Source organism: Heterocephalus glaber, unplaced genomic scaffold (assembly GCF_053883595.1).
Source record: "Heterocephalus glaber isolate CG9 unplaced genomic scaffold, H.glaber_assembly_v1.0 deba00001594, whole genome shotgun sequence".
Classification (NCBI taxonomy): domain Eukaryota; kingdom Metazoa; phylum Chordata; class Mammalia; order Rodentia; family Bathyergidae; genus Heterocephalus; species Heterocephalus glaber.
In genome coordinates, this window is record NW_028258369.1 from 17098339 (window position 1) to 17123650 (window position 25312).

Genomic DNA, 25312 nt, shown 5'->3' on the forward strand with positions numbered 1-25312 from the left:
CCCCTAGCCCCCCCACTTCCTTCCCCTTTGCCCCTTTTCTTCCTATTTCACATGACCTATTATACATTTAGTCCTTATTTACACTTTCAGTTTCTCACACCAGAGAAACTATTCAGTATTTACACATGTGCGTCCTATTTATTTCACTTAAGGGTATTGCTTCAATGTGCATCCACTTAGCTATAAATGTCTCTAATTTCTCATTTTTTATGGCTGAGTAGTACTCCATTTTATAAAAAAACCACATTTTCTTTATCCAGTCTCCAGTTGATGGGCATTTGGGCTGTTTCCAAGTTTTAGCTGTTACAAACTGCGCTGCTATGAACATGGGTGCACATATATCATTGTGGTATGATTCTTTTAATTCTTTGGGGAAGATCCCCAGCAGTGGAATAGCGGGGTCAAATGGGACTTCCAGTCCTAGTTCTTTGAGGTATCTCCATACTGATTTCCACAGTGGTTGCAAGAAGGTGCTATCCTTAAGAAAAAGGCTGGGTTTTGTTTTGTTTTGTTTTTGTTTTTGTTTTGTGTAGTGCTTTCTGCCTCTTTGGTCAATTATCTTTCCAAGCTATCACATGACCTCCAATGGGGATACTTTGAACTTCATGCTTTGGTGCAATGTCAGTGTAATTCAAGGGGATGGAGGAGTCACAGGGAAACAAGTTTAACATATTGTTTCTTGGTGGTTCTTCAGAGGTTTGTGAACATGAACCAACACAGTAAATTCCGAGGAAACAATATGATGGTACATTTCTTGGGGCGGGGGGGATAGGGTCTCACTATGTAGTCTAGGCTGTTCTTGAACACATTGTGTAGCCCAGGCTGGCCTCAAACCTCACAGCCATCCTGCCACCTCAGCCTTCAGAGCACTAGGATTACAGATGTGCACCATGCACACGTGATGGCACAATACCTGCTTCTAGAACTTTCTTTTCACCAGCCCAAGGAGTGCAGTGTGGTCAGGCCATACTAGATGGGCCTTGTGTTTGCTGTTGACTGGGAGGCCATTGGGTACATCATGTAGCTTTGCTGAATTGCAGTCTCCTTCTCTGTATAGTGAGAGGTGGGACTAGGGGAGTCCAGGGTGGCTTCCAGCTTTGCTCTGTGACACTGAGATCTCAGGAGGATCTCACAGTCCTCCCTCACTCATTTCTGATGAAAGCACAGCCCCCTTTGTGTCACGACACTACCGGACAGTGGCACCCTGCCTGACTGGACCTCTTTTATGACAGTTTATAGCACTAAGTTCCCCTCCTCAATGTGAAATTCAGAGACAATAGAACCTACCTTTGAATACTTTTGCCTAACAGTATTATGAAAAGTAATGAAATGAAAGTAATCCAGCATAAATTTATTTCATAATGTAAGCAATCAAACAGGACAAGACTAGGCACATCCCTGCCCTCTACCCAGAAGAAAACATTTTAAAGACTCCATGATCAAATAAATTTGGAAAATTTGGGAATATATTTAGAAAGAAGCCATGGTGAGCTCTCTCTTTTGAGTGTAAAAAAGTGTTCTCATTCTCCGTAAAAATCAAAATAATTCCGGATCTGAAATTAATGGCGAGTTACAGGTACTTGGGTCCTGCAGGGCTGGGTGCCTATGACCCTCTGCTTCCCCAGGGCCTCTAGGAAGCCTCTTTCCTGTCCCTCCCCCTGCTTTCACTCTGGTGTCCAGCACACACTAAATACCACATTCCTTGTCTGGCTCTCCTTTTCCTGGGGCTTGCCAACAGGAAAGGACTAACTTTAGCACAGGACTAAAAGGAAGACAGTTCTCTTCATCTTTTATCCAGTCCCAACTCTCCACCAGGAAACCCGAATGAAACTTGAGGGAATGGAATTTAATCTCCCTTGGCTCCTTTTGCCTTAGAGGATGGGAACGCACTCTGCCATCTTGTGCTCCCTTCCCTGGGATGGGTCTATGCTGAATCTAATTATGATGGGTAGAGGTGGGTGGGGCCTTTGGGAGGTGACTAGAATTATGTAAGGCCATTGAGGTGGAGCCCCCATGATTGGATCCTAGTGGCTCTTTAAAAGAGGGAGACCCAAAATCGACAAGCACACAAGTATCCTCCCTGTCTCTCACCACACCATGCTCTACAAGAAGGCCATCTCTACAGCTGGGCCACTGAATCTCCAGAGCTATGAGTTAAATAAACTTCTTTTCTTTAAAACTTACCCAGTCTAGCTGGGCATGGTGGCCTACACCTGTGATTCCAGCATGCTTAGGCTGGGGTGGGTGGATCACAAGTTCAAGCCCAAGTTGGGCAACTTAGTGACTTAATGAGAACCTATCTCGAAAAAAAAATTTAAAAGGGGCTGGGAATGTAGCTCAGTGCAGAGGCCCTAGATTCAATGCTCAGTATAAAACTACATATTTGTGTAAATAAATACATAAAATTAATACCAGTCTGTGGTATTGTGTTATTAGCAACAAAAAATGGGCAAATATATCAGAGCTCTGAGTAACTCCTGGAGGCTTCTTTAGACTTTCAGCAGACATGGATGTCTTCTGTTCCCACAGCAAGCTGGGTCCAAGGAACCTCAGGATCTTCCTGCCTACCTGAGCTTTAACCATTAGCAGGCCACAGATCCCTGTACATTCAGATCCCCAACCCTGGGGTGTGTGGCATGGTCAAGGACACACGCCCCAGGGAGCGGCTGGCATCTCCCATTTACCTTCTGGCTCTCTTCCTCCTCACATCTCAGCTAATCCTCTCCAGGCCTTCACATGGAGCAACGGTGCCCTTGCTGACTGTGCATTCTTCCAGATCTTTCTATCACGTCCAGGCCCAGGGATCTCAAAATTTTAACCACCTGGTTGGTGGTTTCTGCCTGTATCATCCCTGCCCTGAGGCAACCAAGATTAACTGCACAGAAAATAGTAAGGGGGAGCATGGCCAGGAGGAGCAAAAAGGGAAGCGAACTGTAAAACATCATGCCATCACTTGGAGAAGAGTGTCCTGGTCAAAGCTATGAGACACAGCAAAGACCGGAAATAGAACAGAAGTGAGAAGTGGCTTGGGCTGCTTGAACAGTTATGCTTCCTTATCACACTGTCCTCATACTGTTTCTGTGATATTACCAGGCATTTCAAATTCCTTTGCAGTGGCAGTAGGAGGCACCTTTTCTGCCCCCATGTGAAGCTGAAGATGGTTCCATACTAGGTAAAGATTGCTGAAAACAGACCAGTAATGTTCGTGAGGTGGTAGCTGAGTTTTTGATCCTTTACTGTTTGTCTGGGTATGGAGAAACGGCAAGGGTGGTGACTGTATTTATGGGCCAGAATGTAATGCGACTTTTGTTGTTGTTACAGTTGTATCGAAGAATCTTAATGGGTCCGCTGGCCTGGGAAGGTGCTCTTTCCAGTCCCAGCCCCTAGGGTGGACCACAAAGAGTTAGAGGGTCTGGTTTGTTTATAGTGCAAGAATATTTCATGCCCCTTTCATCTATCTATCTATCTATCTATCTATCTATCTATCTATCTATCTATTTTAGCAGTACTAGCAATCAAACCCAGGGATGCTCTACCACTGAGCTACATCTCCAGCCCTTTTTATTTTGACAAGGTCTTGCTAAGTTGCCCTGGATGGCCTCAAACTTGTGATCATTCCTGAATCGGCCTCCCAAGTAGTTGGGATTTTCAATGTGTGTCACAGTTCCTGGCTTATTTCATACTTTTTAACCTTCCTTTGCAGCTTCTACAACAAGGTCCCAATAGGTGGTAGTGTATGGAATGTGATTTCACATAAGTCATCATCATAAAACAATATCTCAGTGACTCACTCTGTCTTGCTGTGAGAGCTTTGAAGGGAAAATGTGGCTATTACTTCATTTTCTTGACCTGAAAGTCCTTCTGAGGAAATAGGTCTTTCACATGGTCCTGAAACAGTGCTTCTCTTGGGGTCAGGATATAGAAAATATGGCACAACTTGTTGGACTAAGCAGTTGTCAGGGAGCTAGTATGACTATGGCACTCTGATGCCCTCCTTTATCGGTACCCCAAGGAAGCTGTGGTCACGTGTGTTTGCTGTGTTGAAGGCAGAGAAAGAAGTGAGAGAGAGATGGCTAGACCTCTGGAGTCCTGTACTTGACGTTGCCACATGTTTGAGAAGGAGGCACAGAAAAATGGCCTTCTGTCCCCAGTCCTTTTTCTCCCAATGACTCCTGGTTTGCTATATTACATGAGTCTGCAGATTTTGTATGTAAAGAGTTGGTTAGGAAATATAAGGGGCTTTGTGCACCCAATGGTCTCTATTACAACCATTCAAGTCTGACATTGTAGGACAAATGCAGCCCTAGACAATACACAAAGAACGAGGACTGTTCCAGTAAGACTTTATTATGAGCACAGGTGGGCGGGACTCGGCTACAGGCCACAGTTTGACTACCTTTGTATTAAGTCTTGGTTGTGCTGCAGGAACTTCCTTCGCCCATTCCGCAGGCAGTTCTAAGGAATGCCTAGTCACCTCCTTGGTCTCATTTCCCTTGCTTGACATCCTACACATATGTCCCCCTTTTGGTTTGTCTTGCTGTCCTTTTGGTAAGAGAAGGCAGCAACTTACATAGAAATTCTCCAACAGGAAGAGTGACTCCCCCTGACGCTGGCAGCACCTGGCCACACTATGCACTTCAGGCCCCACCTGGGTGTCTTCATGGCTTTCAGAGAATGGGCTCCCTGGCCTTCTTGCCCCCTTAAGAGAAGCAAGAGTCTAACAAAGGTAACTACTAGGATTTGTATCTGAAATGTCCCCAAATGCTCATGTGTTGAAGCCTTGATCCCCAGTATACCCATGTTAAAAGGCGGGGCCGTGAGAAATGATCGGATCATGACAGCCCTGAGAACACCAATGGATTAATACATTCATAGATTCATAATTTACTAGGCTATTGCGAGGTGATAGAAACCTTAGGATGCAGGGCCTCATTGGCAGAAATAGGTCACTGGGAGCATGCTTTTAGGGGTATATTGGGACTCTGGCCCCTTTCTCTCTTTGCTTTGTGGCTGCCATGAGGTGAGCAGCTTTGTTCCACCATGCCTTTCTGCCATGATGTTTCTGCCTCACCACAGGCCCAGAAACAATAGAGCCAGCTGACCATGGACTGAGGCCCCTGAAACCATGAAGCAAAATAAATATGCCCTTTCAAGTTGATTTTCTCGGGGGTTTTTTCACAGTGACAGGAAGCTGACTAACATGGTGACTTCAGAGCAAAGAGTGAATCCAGAGATTTGAGACAGTGAGACACCATTGTCTCATTTGGAGAGCTGAACTCATCACACTGCTGACTTTAAACCCAGTTTAACAGCCAAAAAGGCCCCAAGGGACCCAGCTCGTCAGCCTCATCTACAGAGAAACAGAGATTCCCTTAAAGTGGGAGTTCCCAAACAGTTTTTACCATGGCGGTCAATATTTAATCCTATTATCCATAATACCCTCTACTACCCCCTATTCTCTGCTGGTTGAAACCCACAGGATGGTTTCCCTGCCAAATAATGTGCCAGCAGTTATTATCTGGGCACCCTGAGCTCCAGGGACTGGGCAGCCTGAGCTCCAGGGACTGGGCACCCTGAGCTCCAGGGACTGGGCAGCCTGAGCTCCAGGGACTCCCATAGTTTCCATTTCTTCCGGATCCCAGCAAGGCCAGGAGAAAGACCCTTAGTTCCATGAAATTCTTGGAGTTGGCCTTCCACACCTGATGTACCCCACCATCACAGTCCTAACTTCTCAGCATTCCAGTGTGCAGCAATTGGTAGCCAGTGCTGAAGGAAGGTGACCAGCTGGAGACTTACTCTAGTTTAGTAGGTTAACTTGCATTTCAGTTAGTTCTATTGTTGGAGAAAGTGATTGCATCCAACCCCACGTGTTTTAAGGGCCTATAAGAGCAAGAAGTGACTGAGTTGTACCCCATGAAGCCACCTCCCTGCACATACACCTGACTGGAAAAGGATGGCATTGCCTAAACCAGGCCTGCAGAGTGGCTGCTCATGTAGAGTAACAACGAGCAGAATTTGCACCAAATTAACTCCATAAAACTAAGAAAAAATGAATGCAAGCTGGGCATGGTGACTCACGCCTATAATCCCAGAGCTCGGGGAGGCTGAAGCAGGAAGATCGAAAGTTCAAGTCCCACCTCAGCAACTTAGTGGGATACTCTCTCAGTGTGAAAAATCAGAAGACCTGGGGATGTAGCTCTGTGTGAAGGCTCTGGGTTCAATCCCCAGTATTGGAAAAAAAAAAAAAGAACAAAAGAAAAAATTTATGCAAACAGCATCTGAATAATTATAATCCCACATCAGAAAAGCTGGATGCCACCAGTTCTCACATGCCTGGGTGGTCTCTACCAGAGAAATGAAAGCATTGGTTCCTTAATACATGTGAGATTATTGTGGCCCATGAGGGAGCTAAACTCTCTGCCTATCCCGAAGGAAGCAGCATGCTGGTGAGTGGGCCCCCAGACTCAGATTCGAGGCTCATTCATCAGACCCTATTTCGAATATATATTTATAAGGACAAAGAAAATTTCCCCTGGAAGTTTGCCTTTATTTTAATTACCTAATTCCCCAAGATAGATGGAAAATTGTTCTAATTCATACTGATCAGAATTTGACTTTCATGTGGCCAACAGATGTATCAGTGGTTTGCAAAATATATTTAAAAAAATAAAACTGTATAGTGGTACAAGAAATTAGAAAGTACGCCCCTACTGCCATACCTCAACTCCCACGGCCAGGACAGCATTCTCCTTGCAGTTTTCTTCAGTCCTCCATCAAATATTAGGCCAGCCTTGTGTGGCATGGTGGTGCACACCTGTGATCCCAGCACTCTGGGAGGCTGAGGTAGGAGAGTCCCAAATTCGAGCCCAACCCATGCAATACAGCTACTTAGTGAAATGCTGTCTCAAAATTTAAAAAAAAAATTTTTTTTTTAAAGGCTGGGGATGTAGCTCAGTGCAAAGTTCCTGAGTTCAATCCCCAGTACTGCAAGGAAATCTGTTTCTCTGTTTCAACTCTTAAGAAAAGTTATCTACGCTGTTATTGTCATTGTCCATCTTTCCATTGGCTTTTTTGGCTTTTATTCAACCCTCAATGTTAGGGCTCTTCAGCACTTTGTCCTAGGCCTTTTGCTCTTTGTTTTTAATCTAAGTGTCCTAACTGGAAAATGAAATGGGATCTTTTCTCTCTTCCACTTAAAATTCACTGTAGGGATAGATGGGACTCCCCAGGTGGGGTCAGATAAGGGATACAGCCCTTCAGAGGTTAGGAGAAAAACAACAAGTAGTCTGCGATCTTGCTTTTGTAACACTGTCTACCTTAATCATTGCAAGTTCCTCTATTAGCCCGTGAGACCCAAACCCCTATCAGTAAACCGACCAGTCAGGTGGGGCTGCCCGCATAGGGAGGGACCATCGCCTCAACCCCATAAAAACAGGACCGCTGCCCATACTCAGAGGTTACCAGCTCTGCGGCCCCCACTCCTTGGGGTGGCTTTGTATCTCTTTCTTCTGCCAATGAACTCAACTTTCACTCCTCTTTCTACGCTGGTGAGAGAGACAAGCCCAGGAAAATTTGAGAGTGAGCTGGCAACCCCAGATCCACCCAGGGATGAGACACCATCAGCATTTTCTCCCTGCACATCCAGTAAAATCTGAAGTCTATGATAGGCTCTACAGAGCTTCACTGGACTCAGTGCCTGCCCACCCTTCATTCAACCCACTCTTGTGTCTTGCTGAAAAACAACCCCTCACTGCTATGTACTCTTGGCCTCAGAAGGGCCACTGGTAGGAATTTATCTACAGATAGACTCCTACCTATGGAAAACTGGTAAATTCAAAGTTATATGCTGCAGCATAATTTAGAATAGCAAAAGATTTAAAACATTCTAAATGTTAAGTGCTAAGTAATTAATAAAGTATCTTGCATTCATACAGTGAATGAATTCATCAGTGAAAAAAGAACGGGGAAACTCTATATATTGATATGGAAAGAACTCTAAGGCATCACTCCCACCCCCACCTCCCCAGGACTGAAGCACTTAGTCCTTCAGCTGCTGGAATGTTGGTAAATGACACTTTACAGCGGAGTCCCCTGCTGGACACTATCATTAACTGAAGAAAACCAGGTCTCCAAGCTCAGGATCCCTTTCTTGGGCAGCCCAACTCTAATGACTGATTAGCAGGGGGGTACAAAGGCGTGGCCACTTTGCCCAAATTTGGGACAACTCTTCAGGGCCCTCCCAACTCCAGAAACGCCCCTGGGATCTTCTGAGTCTTTATTGTGACTGCACCGAAGCCCAAATCCTCCATTGCCCAGTCCTACTTCCTTTACTCTTCCAGAGAAGTGAGTGTGCAGGGCTGCTGTCACCAACCTCCCCAAGTCCCTGTCTTCCTCCCTCCGCAAGTGATGTGTGATAAGTTTAGGTGCAAAATCAAGGCGGTTTTGGCTTTTGCCACACGCTACCACTTGTATTACAGGGAAAATCTCTAAGAACTTGTGTTGCAGCCTTAGCTACAGATTCTGCCCTTACATGCAGATGTCAGTATGCCTCTCTGATTCTCTCTCCAGCGGGCTCTTCTTTGGAAAAGGAGTGTGTAATTCTGGAAAGGGTCACTCGCTCCTGGCTGCTTGGAGGAGCCCCCTAGGAGGCCTCCCTCAGCCTGCTGTGGGGAAGACGAGGACCCCAGTGTGGCTTCCACCCCTGGTCCCATCCCTGCGGCCTCTCCTTGGAGGAGGACACTGGTCCCCAAAGCTCAGATCTGTCCATCGAGAAGACAAATGAGCCTCTAGCTCACAGGTGCCTCTCATTTTGTTGCCAAGTTTCTGTCTCTTGAAACTCAAGACCAAAACTCAGGCTCCTTTCATTGATCACATGCTACTTCTCATGGAAAAAAATTCCTTACATGAAATTCCTGGGGTTTCTCCTTTCCTCAACACAATTGTCCTGAGCCACGTTTTCATCCTCTTATTCATGCATCCATTCATTAATTCAGCAGTTACTTAGATCTCCTATGTACCACACTCTGTGCTAACACGCAAATGTGGTGTCTCCCTCTTCTGGAAAATCTATACCGCACTCCTGCCTCTCCCTCAAGCTATTCTCTTAGCTCTCTTCTTCCATTTGCAGCCAAAAGACCAATGTCAAACCAGTGACTCACCACTGCTTTTATTTCTAAGCCTGCATCCATCTTAGTCATTCTCTCCCTAACTGTTACAATTCTTCTCTGTCATGTCACTGTATCAGGGTGACAAACAACTTCCCCTTTTGCAGGGACTTCACAAGGCAGACATTTATTTCTTGCCGCTGCCGTAGTCCAAGGCAGGCTGAGTGGTGCTCTCGCAGCTCTTTGGGGTATGGGTTCCTTCCATTTTGTGGCTTCTCTTTCTTCTGGGGTTCTCACAAAGTCCTGGGCTAAGTCCTTTGCATTCAGCCAGCAAGCTCTGAGAGGCAGGAAAGGCCCAGGCAGGGAGTTTTATGAGCATCAGATCACTTCCTCCCTGTGGTGGATGTGCTAATGGTCAGCTTGTAAGGCCCAGCTGAACTGAATCAGTATGGTTGGGCGTGGAAGACGCACCTGAGGATTGTTGCCAAGAGCCTTGAAAAGAGAACTGGAGGGGAAGATTGCGGGCTGTTGATTTTCTAGGAGAAGCTTACTGCGGATGGTTTCCTAATGCAAACTTGGCTGTTCTTGCCGTAGGAGGAGCTCGGGTCCTCATTGTCACTAGGAATGGCTGCTATTCTCCATAGGGGAGCTCTGATCTTCACCCTGAGCATCACTCCCTGGCTCCAATGTGGATCCCTCAGCTTGGTAGCACAAATCCTTCATCCTACTGGTGTACATTTTCTGCTTTTCGCCACTGGCCTTTGGGCCTCCCGGGTGCAGATCCTTGATATGGACAAGCATGAGACATTGCCGTGGGCTGGACTCGTCGAGAACATTGCCTTGGACTCTGGGGCTTTAGCTGAACTTGTGCAGGACATTGCTGTGGGATCCCAGCCCTTGTCTGGATTCTTTGGGCCTCTAGTGTGTGGCTAATCTCTTGCACTCCTCTGTATTGGGCTTTTTGGATAATTATCATAAAATAATCTTATAAATTATGTGTTCTTAGAATTCAGTTCCTTGCAACCTGAGCCTCTCTGTAGGGCTGCTTGAGTGTCCTCATAACTTGAGGGCTGGCTTCCCCCCAGAGCCAATGGTCTAAGAAAAGACAAGACAGAAGTCTCAATGTCTTTTGTGGCTTGGCTCAGAAGTCACAGGCTACCATTGCCACAACATCCTATTGGTTACACAGGCTGGCTCTGTTCAGTGTGGGAGGGAAATACAGAGCATGGGACTACCAGGAGGCAGGAGTCACTAGGTGCCATCTTGGAGGCAGGAAACCACATGACTATCCTAAGCAACAAGAGAGAACTGCTAGAATAAAGATCCTGCACAGGAAGTGTGTGGGCACAGGAAGAATGCTAGATTCTTCTCTAGAAGAAGAATCTAGAGGCATTGTAGTTAGCTCATACAAGCAATGTGGGCTTTTGCAGGCTGTCGGAGTCATTGGCTGCTTCTATGAGTGAAATGGGAGTCACTGGAGGGATTCAAGCACAGGAGTGACATGGGCTGACTTATGCATTAAAGTTTCATTCTGCTGCTGTGCTGTAATGAGCATTTTCAAACAGTAACATGACTCTGCTCTTTAGGAAGTGCTCAGACTCCAGTAAGGGAATCTGTTGGGAAGTCAGTCTAAGGAGCCAAATAACTTGAGTTCTCTCTCCTCATATGAATGAGGCCCTGTCCCCAGCAGAGGCAGTGGGAGTGGAGAGGGACCTGTGACCTAGAAAGGTGCCATGAAGGACAAGAACGGGATTTGTGACTGATTTGATACGTGACAGGAGTTAGTGAAGTAAGTAAGTGACGTGTGTGTGTGCTTTGTGTCTTTGAGAGGTAGAAGATTCTACCTCAACGAGAAATGTGACATCAGTAGATGCCACTCTTCTTAAAAGTCAACAACCTAATAGGTCTAAATAGAGATGAGCAGCTGGGGCAGCCCCCACAGAAATTACCATACTTAGCTTACGTACATTCAGCCCTCTATATCCATGAATTCAACGAACCTTGGGTAGATAATTTTTGGAAAAAATAATTAGTTCTGTACTGAACACATACAGACCTTTTCTAGCCATGACTCCCTAAACTACAGTATTTACAGTGTTTAGCTTGTATTTGGCACTATGGGCCATCTCCAGATGACTGACAGTATGCAGGAGATGAGCATGGGCTGTGTACAAGTACCGTGCTATTTCATAGAAGGGGGGGGTCCTGGAGTCACCCCTGTTGATGGCGAGGAGCACAGCTAGTGAGGATAGACAAGAGTTGTAAAATCCCATCTTCCATCTCATTTTCACACTTTAATTTGACCCCAATTCAAAGCAACAAGCCATGAAGAAGAAACTGTATTTATCTCCATACTTCCTTCTGTCCACTTGAAAAATGTTGTATCTAAAGACAGCCTTCTGTGTCCCTCTTACTTTGTGTGTGCTCAAGGCTCCTCATGTAATGATGCCTCTTGTGGGGACAGTGCCAATCAGGCACAGTCTCCTGGGCATTTGTCTTTTTTGAGTTGCTCTTTTACTCAAGTAAGAAATTTCCAGAACTCTTTGGCTGTATTTTGCTAAGAACAGCAGAAAGAATCTTGTTCAACATTAATAGGAGGTGGAAGGGTTGCTGGAGAGAGAAAAGCTCTAGAGCTGTCCTGCTCTCTGTGTGTGTCTGGAGGGCAGATGCAGGCTTCCCTGTCACCACCCAGAGCAACATGTGACAGCCTAGTAGCCCACTGAACACCTGTGGACACAAAACCAAGTGTGCCCAGGAAATAGGATGAATGATGTATTTATTGTTCAGTCTGATACAAAATAACATGTGTGCTTCTTTCTTGGAATGACCTCTTTCTGATGTAGGTTCTCGAAGCAGCCCCCGAGGCCAGGATGCAAAGGTCTGTGGTTTGTTTGGGAGGTGACCTCAGAGATGGCACTAGAAGAGCCGAGACTGAGCCCCCAGGAAGAGAATAAATAGTCTGTTACCAGTGACTGGGGGCAGCTGGGGCTCAGGCCTGCTGAGTCCTCTGGGAGAAGCTTGCGGATGTCTTCTGAGTTATCCTTACCAAGGAGGCGAGAGACACTGGCTGGAAGCAGCTTCTGCATGCTACCTCTGTACCTTGCATGCTGGTGCGTGGTCAGATGTACTCCTGCAACCGGAAACAGCCTTCAGGCCTGAAGCACAGGATTCCCAGGGAACAAGTCTCCACCCAAGGAGAGAGGAGCGCTGAGGGACGTGTGGTACTGCCTCTGCTCCACCCACATGACACCCTAAAAAGGGGCTCCCAAGCCACCTGCTCCCTCACCACAAAAATCTTCTGCCATGTGTGTGGTGATGACAGCCACTAGCACATGCTTTTTCCGTGGCTCTGGGAAATACTTTCTGGAGCCCGAAGCCTATATCCACCGTCATGCGATTTTTTTTTTCCAGTACTGTACTAGGGATTGAACCCAGGGCCTCTGCACTGAGCTACATCCCCAGCCCTTTTTTCATTTTTTATTTTGAGATGAAGTCTTGCTAAATTTCCCAGGCTAGGGTTGAGCTTGCAATCCTCCTGCCTCAGCTTCCCAGAGTGCTGAGATTATAGGCAATCACCACCATGCCCGGCTCATGTGAATACTCATGACGCAGAAATCAACCCTCTGGAGGCAACAGGTCCTGGCCCAAAGCTGAGTTTTGCTGCCAATAGGCGGAATGACTCTAGCAAGTCATTCAACTTCTTGGAATTGCCTGGTAAAATGGAGCCCACAATACCCAATTTGCAGCTGAGCTGAAATTTAAAGGAAAGGATTGGAAGGAAAAAAAATAAACTGTGCAACATGTATGCAATGGCGTATTATTCAGCCATAAAGAACCGAATTTTGCCATTTGCAGGAAAATTGGTGGAACTGAAGATCATCACGTTAAGCAAAATAAACCAGGCTCAGAAAGACAAATATCACATGTCTTCTCTCATCTATGGAATCTAAAAAAGATGACAAGACAGTAGAAGGGAGACTATTATTAGACAAGGGAAAGGGAATAAGAGGGAGGGGTGTAAGGGCAGGTGGTGGGGGATGGATATGCTCAAAATGTATCGTGTGCATTGAAATCCCCCCAAAGTATGTGAAACAAAATCCCTAGCAAATAGTAAGTGCTCTAGAAGTTTATAAAATTACATGGAAGGATATTGGTATGGCATATTAGTACTACTTTTTTCTTGATTTGAGAAAGTGATATAGTACAGCTAGGAAATACTAACAGTGGGATGACTCCCAGGAGAGCCCTGTTCCCCTAACTCAGAAGAATGACTAATTAGCTTCTTCCACAGCCTTCAGGATTTCCTCTTTGCACATATGCAAGAACTAAGCAGTACTTGTATCTGCTCTTTTAAATCCTGAATGCACTCTGGGATCGTCCAGGTGGACAAGTATAGACCTCTGGCTGCATTCTTACTGTTGTTTGCAGTGGCCCCGCCTCAGTCTCCATTCCAGATTCCTTAGAATCCTGGGGTCCTGCTTTGTCAGGTTTGCAATGAATTTAGCCATCATGTAGTCCAAACCTCTCGTCTTATCGAGGAGGAACTCAGGCTCGCAATAATGAAAGGAGTAATGGGTGAATTTGAACCTCGTTCTCAGGTAGTATCTTTATTTCTGTTGAGATCTATAAGAGAAAAGTTAGAAAACACTGAAAATGTTGAAAAAAGTATAAAAGGATTTTGAAGCTGACCCTTTGGGTCCCATCCGAGATTTTGTACAATCTGAGACTGCATTAGGGTCCTCTCAAATGGGCAACTGATTATTTATGGGCTCACTTTTTGGAAAGCATGCGGAATCTACCAGAATGAGGCGGTTCCAACAGGCAAGAGAACAACTAGTGGAGTTAAACTGCCCAAGCAATGTGATTATTCTAGGGTAGTTCATTGACAGATTTTTAAAAAAAAATTTTGTTTTTGTTTTTTGAGACAGGATCTCACTATATAGCTCAGGCTGGCCTGACACCACCATGCTGGGTTTTAAAATATTTTCTTTAGAGAGGATCAAGCTCTTCCAGAAGCCCCCAGAAGACCTCCCTTCAGACTGCATTAGACAAAATTAGAGGCTCACTTTGCCCTGTGATGGGACAGTAATGATCTCAGAAAGAATACCTTGAACTCCTCCTCTAATAATGCTCGGCTTTCTACAGAAAAAGCAGCCAAGTAGCATGAGGCATGGCCATGGAACCAGGGGGACAAGGCGGGCAGTACTTTTCTCATAGATGTGCACCTGAAGTTGGCCCCAGCACAGCCGGTGGCCCCAGTGACCCAGAAATGCACACGCCCTCTTCTGATCATTCCAGACCAGGGGTCAGGGCATTGGCCCTCAGACTATGGAAAGAAGTTTTGCTGCTCGGCATTAATATAACTTAGTCACTTCTATATTGTTTTTGTTCCCAGCATAGAGCCCTGGCTCTGGCCTCCACCATGCCCACCCCTGAATGCATCTCCTTAGGCGTGGGACGGCCAAGCTCTACTGGGCTTAGGCTGAGTCCCAAGGGAGGTGATTCTGGTGAAATTGAAACAGATAGGGCTGGGGGGGGCTGCTTTATGGGTAGGGGTCTCCTCTGGGAGTGATGAACATATTTTAGAGCTAAACAGAGGCAATGGTGTACTACAGGCCACTGTACGGTCCACATTCAAACTGTTCATTTTGGGTTCTATGAATTTCACCTGGATAAAAATAAATAAATAACAATCTCAGCTACTCTTGGAGTTGGGGGAAGAGTTGTCCGTGGCTGTGAGCGAGTGTGGGAGGGAAGGACTCTGGGGGGTGTATGACCTGCTATCTATTAGCCACAAAGCTCTTATTAGAGAAGAGCTGATGGTGAAGGGAAAGAAGTCAGGTGTTAAGACTGTTCCACACAGTCTTGGAATCTAATCCTGGCTTTAGTCTTTATCACTTATTTGCTGTGTGACTTTGAGAAAATCACACAACTGCTTGGAGCCTCACTGGTAAATGGAGATAGTAATACCTGTAATATGCGACTGTCCTGGGGATTACTTGAGGTAAGCCATAAATACTAGGAGTGCACAGAATAAATACTAAGTAGCCACTGTGGGTGGACGTAAAACACCTAGTAAAAGAAGGCTGTAAACCAGGCACGGTGGCTATTGTGGTTTCTATCTAGATGTCCTTCCCTAGCCTCATGCACCCATAGGTGGGGCTGTTGGGAGGTGACTGGATCGTGGGTGTGTGACCCTGGATTAGTGCACTGATGGGTTTATAGCTGGTGTGATGTGGGGAGGTGAAGCCTGCTGGGAAAAAATGGGTCACCGGGGGCATGGCCCGGAAGTGTTATCTCCTTCCTCTTCCCTTGGTCCCCTCTGATTCCTGCCTGCCATGCCATGAGCTGTTTCTTCTCTGCCATGCTGCTCTGCCATGCTACTTTGCTTTGGAGCCAGCCAAATGGGGACTGAAACCTCTATAAACTGTGAGACAAACTAAACCTCTTCTCCTTTAAGTTGTGGATGTTGGGTATTGTGTTGCAGCAACAAGAAAGTAACTGAGCCAGTGGTGCCTGACTATAATCCCAACGCTCTAGGAAGCTGAGGCAGGACGATCACAAGTTCAAGCCTAGACTGGCAACTTAGTGAGACCATGTCTCAAAAGTAAAAAATTTAAAAAGGGTGGGGATGTAGCTCAGTGTGAAGGCCCTGGGCTCAGTCCCTAGTATGAGGGCAGGGGTTGGGGGCAGGACTGTAGGCGGTGTGGCTTGACAATGGGAAGAAAGCCAGGGATGACTCTGGAGTTCATGACAGCTCATGATATTCTGACTGAGGCCAGGAAGAGCACTTCTGGGGGGAGCTGATGAGCCCCGATGCAGACCTGTCATGCTTGAGCTGGCCACAGGCAATTGCCAAGGAACTTTCTAAGCAGGCAGTGAGATCTGTTCATCTGAAACAGGGCTCGGGCTGGAGATTCAGGCTTCAGGGTCATCATTTATAGGCAAGAGTAAAAGTCATAGGAGTGGATGAAAATGTACAAGGAAATTCTATATAAAGCGGAGGAGTAGGCTGTGACCGAATACTCCATATTAAAAAGAAGACCTAGGAGAGAATACAAAAGGTATATAGGGAGAAGTGAAGTGAGTCTAGAATGTCGATAAGGAACATTGGCCAGTAGTAGTATTATGGTTTGCATCTGGATGTCCTTGCAAAGCCTCATGAGCTCAACAGCAGGGCTTTTGGAAAGTTGGCGGATTACGGGGGCTTATAGCTGCCTTGCTATGAGGGGCTAGGGTCTGGTCAAAACAGGTGGTCACTGCGGGCATGGCCCGGAAGGGTTTGTCTCCCTTCCCAGCTCCTCCCTTGCTCTCTGTCCTTTTCCTGGCCACCATGACAGGAGCAGTTTTCCTCCACCCAGGCCCTTCTCCCAGGCACCGAGCAGGCAAGGACTGAAACTTCTAAAGCGTGAGCCAAAATCAACCTCTCCTCTAAGTTGCAGGTGTCAGGTACTGGGTCCCAGTGCCGAGGAAAGTAAGACAAATACCATGTCCGGTAAGAGGTCACTATGAAAGGGACCCAAGTTCCTTCACTGTATTTTATAGTAGGGTGGTGATTTGTGGCCATTCCCAGATCAACTTTGGTGGAGTGGGTGGCACAGAATCCAGACTGCTTGCAGGGTCAAGGGGAGAAAAGGAGGGACCTGAGCGACAGGGGGTGACGGGCTGTAGCTGGTGCATGGAGGAGGATCAGGGGAAGTGTTTTAGCGTGGGGACTCCTAGGTCTAAAGCAAACTCCCTGGGGAAGAAGATGAAGACAGAGACTACTGGATGGGTGACTGACAGAGACGCCTCCAGAGAAGAAAAGCGCTAGGGCCAGAAGCAGAGGCTGAGAGCTTGGCCTTGAGAAGAGACACCTCATGCTCAGGGCACAGCTGGGGGCAGGGCAGGTTCAGATCCTAATTAGTTCCCTGGTTGGGAGGGAGCAAACAGGAAGTGACGTCTAAGGGCCTTATTGTTCCGGAGCAGGAGTCCAAAATGTTTTTCAGTAGAGAGCCAGATTGTAAATATTTTAGGTCTGTACTGCTCCCCATTACAACCACTCAGCCTTCCCATTGTAACATAAAAGCAGCCATAGATAAGTAATGAATGGGCATAGTTATGTCCCAGTAAAACTTTATTAAAACTAGTGGATTTGATTCATCGATTTGGTGTTTGCTGACACCTTGGAGCTGTAGAGTTGGAACCATCTGCTTAGAGTGGCAGATGCAGGGATGGAGCATAGTATTGGATGTTTCAGAGTCACAAGGAGAAGGATAGTGGAGCATAGATAAATGTTGTCATCATCCCTGAGGCACGAGCTGTGGCTGGAGCCCAGGATTCTGTGACTGCACCAACCTGCTCTCCTGCAGGGAGCAGAATTACCTTCAGCAGGGGTGGAAGAGCAAAGGCTATCGGGGTAGAGAAATCAGGCCTCTGAGGCTAGACTGCAGGAAGACAAAAGACACTTGGAAAGCGTGGAGAGAGGGTATGTTGGTGTAAGGCAAGAATAGGAGCCTGTGGCTGGACACGCGCTGAGATTTAAGAGGCTCAATGGTGCCAGATGTGGTGGTGCATGTCTGTGATCCCAGCCCTCTGGGAGGCTGAGGCAGGAAGATTGCAAGTTTGAGCCCAACCTGGGCAACTTAACAAGACCCTGTTTGCTTTCAGTTTGTTCTTTTCCTATAATCGTTCTATTGAACTTTGTATCTCTGGGCAGTTTCCCCACATTTGGGTAAAATGTTTAGCAGGTCGTACACTTAATAACTTATGAAAAGAGTCAAATAGAACTTTCTGGGGTGGAATTTGGAATAATCGAAGGGTTGTTTTATATACTTTTTTAAAAATTAGTTTTAATCAGATGCCAGGTTTATAGCAATTTGCATCTTTAATTTTCCAGATAATCTAGAATTTCGCATTTGATAAATGATTTTTAAAGCAAATATAAAAATTTTGTTGATTTATAATTTATTAATGTGTTATTATTGTAAGTGAAATCTTATAGAGATTTTAAAGTTCAGTCTTATGTAGAAAGAAATGTATTATATAAAGTACAAGTAAATATTCCCCCAAAATGCATCTGAATGATTAAAAATACTGGAAGATAGCTACCAGGGCTGTAATAGTGAATGTCATCTTTTTAATATTAAAAATACTGATAAGTGGACTGTGTATTTTCAACATAAGAAAAATGTTATCAGTGAATATTTGGGCAGTGCACTTTACTTGGTATAAATCAAAGTTGCTCAGTGCTGTTTCCTTATTTTAATCTCTTTAATTTATTCAAGAATTTGCTGCGGGTTGTGGTGGCACACACCTGTAATCCCAGCACTCGGGAGGCTGAGGCAGGAGGATCACTGAGTTCCAGCCCAGCCTGGGCTATATAGTGAATTCAGGGCCAGCCTGAAGTACAAAGGGAGACCCTTCCTCAAAAAACAAAACAAAACAAGAAAAAGGAATTTGCTTTTTTATTTATCACTGTTACTCTTACCCTCCTCTACTTTTTCCCTTCTCTATTATTTCTGTTTCACTTTTTAAGGGCAAGTACAGGAGCAACTGCTGCTACCTAAATAAATGTGTGTATTATGAATAATTAAAATAATTTTTAGTTGTCAAAAAAAGTTTTTTTAAAGAACTGGGGATGTAGCTCAGTGCAGAAGCCCTGAGTTCAATCCTCAGTACTGAAAAAAAAGAGGCTGGTTGTAGCCATGATGACTTAAACCAAACCCAGAGTGGTCGTGGGGAAGATGTTGCTGCTGGAGAATAGAAGTGGAGAAAGTTGAAGTCTATACACAATGGAGTACTACTCTGTCATAAAGAAGGATAAACTGGAGTCATTTGTAGGAAAATGGATGCACCTTGGGCCATAATGTTAAGTGAAGTAAATCAGACACACAAGCTTAAATATTGCATGCTTTCTCTTATGAGAAACCTAGATCATAAATAATTTAAAGTACAAAATAAAAGATAGATAATAGGAAACAGAGAGATGGATCTTTTGCAAATGGGAAGGGACCAAGAGATGCAGGGAAGGGAAGGAGGAGAAGGGAGGGAAGGGGATGAAAAAAGAATTAAGATGCGTTATGTACATAGACTAACTCATCATGAGGAATGGAATCATTATGCACTGCAAACATGTATTAATAAAAATTAAAATTAAAAAAGGAGTGAAAAGCATCAGTGAATATTCTTTCAAGATGCTCAGCTTCTGAGACCACACAAGTTGATGCCCACAGTCCATGGAAGCCAATTCCTACTTTCTTACCTTCCATCCCTTACTGCTGGAACAGAGTTATATCGTGGGCATCCTCTTGGCCATAATTTGTGTGGCTTTGACAAAAACAACATCTGAGAAACAATGTCCCTACTGCATGTAGATCTTGGATAACTTGGCCAGGACAGGCACTGTGGAGGGCTAGCTTCCCAAGCTGTGGGCTTAGGGGTTGTTGGATCACAACGGACCAGCCAACACTATTTGCTGGAACAAAAGCCAGATGTTATACTCATTCTTGAATCCATTACCATTTCAGGTGTATTTGCTTCGTTGTTTTGTGCACTGCAATTTTGCTGATCTTGCAGCATTAGCCACACTAATGAATTCCAGGGAAAGTTGAAAGAATGCTTTCTAATCTTTCACCACATAAAATGTCTCATCTGGGAGACCGCAAGGGCTATTTGGATGTCTTCATATGATGAATTGTTACTTTAGTCCTGATGACATTTCCATATTAGAAAGACTGATCCCATTAACTAAGAATGGAGCTCGGTCTTAGCAACTGACAGTTTTTCTAGCAAGCTATTCATCTTACTTCATCACTGTCTATGTACACAGGACTGCTGTGACTCGGAGAAGGAATATATGTTCAGCTGGGGCCTTCCAGCAGGTTAGGAAACATGGCCAAAGGAAACCTGAGACCCATTGGGCCTTTTCTCGACAAGTCCCGGAATAGAAGGTATTGCTTCTCCACCTGATCTTAACCTTTGGCACTTTACTCGGCAACAAATTCAGCTCACCAAGACAACAGAGAACACACTGGAAAATACATTTACTCTGTCCTGCGTTAACCACCAGTTTGAGAGGACAGAGCAGTGTTGTTTACTTTTTTTCAAATTTTAATTTTATTAGTCCATGTTTGCAGTACATGATTACATTCCTCGGGGGAGTTGGTCTTTGTACATAGCACATCTTATTTCCTTTTCCATGCCCCTCTCGTCCTTTTTTCCTCTCCCTCTTGGTCCCCTGCCCATTTCCAAAGATCTATCACCCTGTTTCCTATTATCTATCTTTTATTTGGTTAATTTACCTATACTTTGGGTTTCTCCTAGAAGAGAAACCATGCAATATTTAAGCTTTGTGTCTACTTTATTTTACTTAATATTAAGGTCTCAAGGTCAGAGAATATCAATCTAGCTGAATAAACTGCACTCAGTTGTATTATTCATTCTGTATTTGAGTGCATACCTTGTTACGATTACTACATATTTGCAGTCCTTCCACTTAGATGTCCTTTGCGATGGCATTCTCATCAGAAGACAGCGAAGTGTCATTAATGAAGCTGCTCACATCAAAGTCCTCAGAGGTAAGCCATTTGCTTAAAGGCTCAAAAACTCGCAAACCTGTGCGGGCCTGGTTAAAATCCCTCTTGCCGTGTCGCACGAGTGCCATCTGGTGGCCAAAATTCAGACATCCTTATTTTGGAAAGTGCCGGAAATGAAGCTTCCCTTCTTGAAAATCGAGGAAGAGAAACAAAGCTTTTGTAAATGGAGAGGGAAGGAGGGGTTGAAGGGTGGAGAGGGGAGTGAGGAAAAAAAGAATTAAGATATTTTATGTACAGGTACAAATTTCCTATGATGAATGTGATCAATATGTATGACAAATACATACTAATAAAAATAGTTTAAAAAATGAGTTGGCTTTGTTATTTATTTTAAAAATATGTTCTCATTTTGATACAGAGTCCTTAGGCGATATCAAGCCTTGGGCAAGGGGCTTAGGTCTGAATCAAGTTCCCACAGAGGAGAGGGGGAAGGAGCCTGGCTCCGAGCCTCAGAAGGTACAGCACACAGGTGACACTGGAACAGCTTTGGACTTCGGAGCCTACACATGGCACAATATCTGCTTTGCCCCCAGTGAGGAGGAACAGAGAGGAACGGGACTTAATGCGGGCCTAAGTTAGACACTGGGGCCCAGCAGCCATTTCCCACATTGTTTGCCTCCCTCAGGCAATCCTCAGAGATGTGAGTGGGGTCCAGGGGGGCTGCCTGGGCTCCTGTGGCTCCCTAGAAGGCGCTGCGAGGACACACATTCCCAGAGTCTCTTCGACCCCTGATGTAGTCAGGGTTTTCAAGGGAACAGATTTAATACAGGACACAATTTATAGGATTATTTTTTAATAGTCACCCAAAAAGTCAAATGCAGAGGAGTGCAAGAGATCTGTCCACGCCCTAGAGATCCAAAGAGTCCAGCCAAGGACCTGGGTCCCATGGCAATGTCCCCCACAAGTCCAGCTGCGGGCCTAGGGCCCACGACAATGTCTCATGCAAGTCCATATTGAGGGCCCGCACCGGGAAGGCCCAAAGGCCAGTGGTGGAAGGCAGAAAACCTGCACCAGTGGGGTGAAGGGTCTGTGCCACCAGGCTGAGGAATCTGCCCTGGAGCCAGGAAGTGACCCTGAAGGCGAAGATCGAGGCTCTTCTGAAGAGAACAGCAGCCAGCTCCAGAAACAGTGAGGCCCTGAGCTTCTCCAGGGAGAACAGCCAAGTTTGCATCAGGAAAACCAGCAGGCAAGCTTCTCCAAGAAAATCAACAGCAAACGATCGTCCCTGGCAGTTCTCTTTTTATGCCATTGGCAACAATCCTCAGGTGGGTCTTCCACGCCTGGACCACATTGACTCAGTTCAGCTGGGCATTACAAGGCAACCATTAGTTAGTCCACCAGGATCCCTCAGTTCCTTGGACCTTTGGGGTCTCAGACACTGAATGACGAAGGAGAAAGTAGCAGTCTGAGGAGAAGCCCTCCTTCCTTTCAAAATGTCCCTGCAGTGTCCTGATGCAGCTTTAATGATCGCAGCCTGTTTGGCATTTGCAGCCAGAAGTGGCAAAGATAAGGCAGAACAAAGGCTGGCTATGCGTCAGGCACTAGTTCAGGTGCTTAGCAGTAAGTGCTAAGTACATATACCAACTCCTGGATCTGGCGGAAATCCTGAGGGGCAGGCCCTACTGTTCCACCCATCCTACAGATAAGGAAACTGAACCCGGCCAAGGTCAAGACGTCAGGGGAGATTGAGCCAACATGAAGAACCCAGGTGGTCTGACTTCTGGAGTTAACGCTGCTCGTAATCCTCCTAAGAACCACGCATGTGAGCATCACCTGGTAGACTAAGTCTGATGAAGCACATGGAGGGCGTGGTCTGAAAATTCTCAGATCATACATTTCAGAATTTCTTGCCATAACAATGAAAAGTCCCGTAATTTATTTATTCACAATACTGTAGCTAGGAAGCCAGCAAACTTTTCGGTAAAAGGCCAGATAGTGAAGACTTTAGGCATTGAGGCCATACAGACTCCACCCTTTTTATGCCATAAAAGCAGCCAGACAGTATAATATGTAAATGTGGCTGTGGCTGGTTGCCAGTAAAACTTTATTTATAAAGCAGGCCTCCGGCCTATAGCTCTCGACCAGGAGTTGGCAAATATCCTTGTGTGTCCTGGGCATCACCAGGAGGGCCATGCCCCCAAAGTTTCTCCCCTCCCACAAAAGTTTCTGATGTCTAAAGAAGGAGGCTCTGGGGCAGGGCCTGAGAATGTGCATTTCTGAGCCACAGACCACACTACTATAGACCAAAATGGCTCAATCTCCTAGCAAGATCACAAATCAGGCCCCTGGGATTCAACAATTCAGAAATCAAGGATGTTTATATTGCTCCGTTGCTAGGTATTCGTACATTTACAAAAGTGCTTGATGTTAAAAGGTCAAGGGCCATTCATTTTGCAGGAGAAATTTAGGGAACCTTTAGGGTTGCATTGTTGTCTGGATTACTTAGGCAGGACAGAGTTGGCAGGGCAGGTAGGGGGTCTTAATCAACAGAAGCTTGAAGGAGGGCAGCCCAAGTGACCCGGATCTGGGCAGACATCTGCTGCCATTCCCAGCATTGGCCCACTGAGAAACACCATGAAATGTGCGACTGAAAAAAGATTGCTTTGTTATACTTAGGCGTTTTCCCTTTGCAAATATGGCTGCTTTTCACCAGGGTTTCACAACCTCCACACTACTGCCATTAAGCCAGCATGGTTCTCTGCCCCGGGCTGTCCTGCATTGTAGGGGCTTAACAGCATCGCTGGCCACCACCCACCCGATGTTGCCCCAAGTAGCCACAGACAGTACCAGGTGTACTGTAGGGGGCAGGTTTGCCCCTCTTCCTCCTGGCTGACAACTCTTGGTTTTCCACACTCAGGAGGTATTTTCAAAATCTCTGTGAGGCCCCCACAGCAGACCACAGCCCAGGGCCTCCTGCCTGGATACCTTCAGCTTGAGGGTGGGGCCTGGGAGAGCCAGAGGCCTGGGTCCTCACAAAGCATGTGCCACTGGTCAGAGCTGTGAAGCTCTTGCGGAGGTAGGATTTTCCATGTGACTTCCACTTGAATGTTAAAGACTTCGGGGAATAGGTTAGGGCTTAGTGTGAAGAGTAAGGCTGTGAGCCAGAAGCAGAAGTATTTAAGTCTCCAGGGGTTTCGTAACTTGGAGGTCCTGAACACCTAGATGACCAGAAGTGGGCTTCAGAGAACCAGGAAAGCTGAGATTAGGTAAACTAGCATGGGGATATGTGCTTGTCAGGGGAGGGTCTGGGAAGCCAGGTTTACAGGAGGCCACTGCCTCGGGCTCCTACACGAGGCCCAGCAGATAAGAGCAAACTAGAACCGAGTCGCCTATGCTAAGTGCCACATAATCAAACTGAACTTTGAAATGGACCAGTTTTCTAGAACCCGGCGATTCCAGACTACCCGCGTCAGTGTAATGAGGAAGTGTCCTGGGCTCCAAGCCTAAAGGGAAAGTAACTTTGAGATAGTCAATCTTGTTTTCTGTTCTGTTTCTGCTAAGTTCAGCCCGTTTCTGACTATGAAGCCGACTTCCTCTGCTCAGCTCAGTGAAGCACTCATTCTGTCTCTCTGTTTGTTTTGTGGTGCTGGGGATTGAACCCAGGGCCTCCGGACTGAGCTACATCCCAGCCCCTTTTCACTTTATTTATTCATTTTTTGGTACGAGGGATCGAACTCTGGGACCTTGTGCTTGTGAGACAGGCGTGGCACCACTGAGCTAAATCCCTGGCCCCACTTTTTTTTTTTATTTTGAGACACAGTCTTGAGAACTTGCTAAGTTGCCCAGGCTGGACAGGCATTTTATAAAATGAGGTGTTTCCCAATCTTAGAATCACAAATAAAAGCCAATTAAATCTTTCAATTAGGGTTGCTGTAATTTTGTCTTTTGACAGTTCCTTGCCTTTTGTCAGTTCCTCAAAAGGATCACGATCCCCTGAAATTTAGGGACCCCCAACTTTTGAACAGCATTAGTGGAACGTTTTGTGATGATGACAAATGGCCTAGATCTGCGCTGTCACACGGAGCTACTGAGCATTAGAACGTGGCTCGTGTGCCTGAAATCAAAAGGGACACAGATACTGAACAGGGCAGCCCGTTCTGAGTTGGGGGAGCAAGGGCCGATTGTGCTGTCAGTGTCTTTGCAAATGACATCTCTCCATTCTTTGCTGCTCAGGACTTGGCTTCTGCATTTTGGGACCTCACTTGCCATCTGAGGTCCTGTGCTCCCATAAGTACATTTTTTGTGTCTTTTTGTGCTTTTTCTGTTGGATCTTTAGGGGCAAACAGCTCTGAGTGACTTTGTGAACCTTCTGAACCCTACAGTGGCTTTGAGGCTCCAGGATTTAGTAGTGAACGAATCTGTCGCAGCCCGAGCCTCTGAATTGTTTGGCCTGACAACTAGGGAGCTGTCCTTTGCTCTGAGCGGCTGTCCCCTGTCCCTCAGCCAGCGGGAGGCGAGGAGGTGGCGGGGCCTCTGCACATGCCGATTCCTGCTTTGCAGAACCCTTCTGGCTCGTGCCCAGGCGCCTGCCTTACCTCGGCCTCCTGCACCAAGAGGCCTCATTGCCACTCTCCCCCGTCGCTTCGGGTCCCCTTCCTTCCTCAAGCGCGTCTAAGTTGTGTCGCTTCTTCC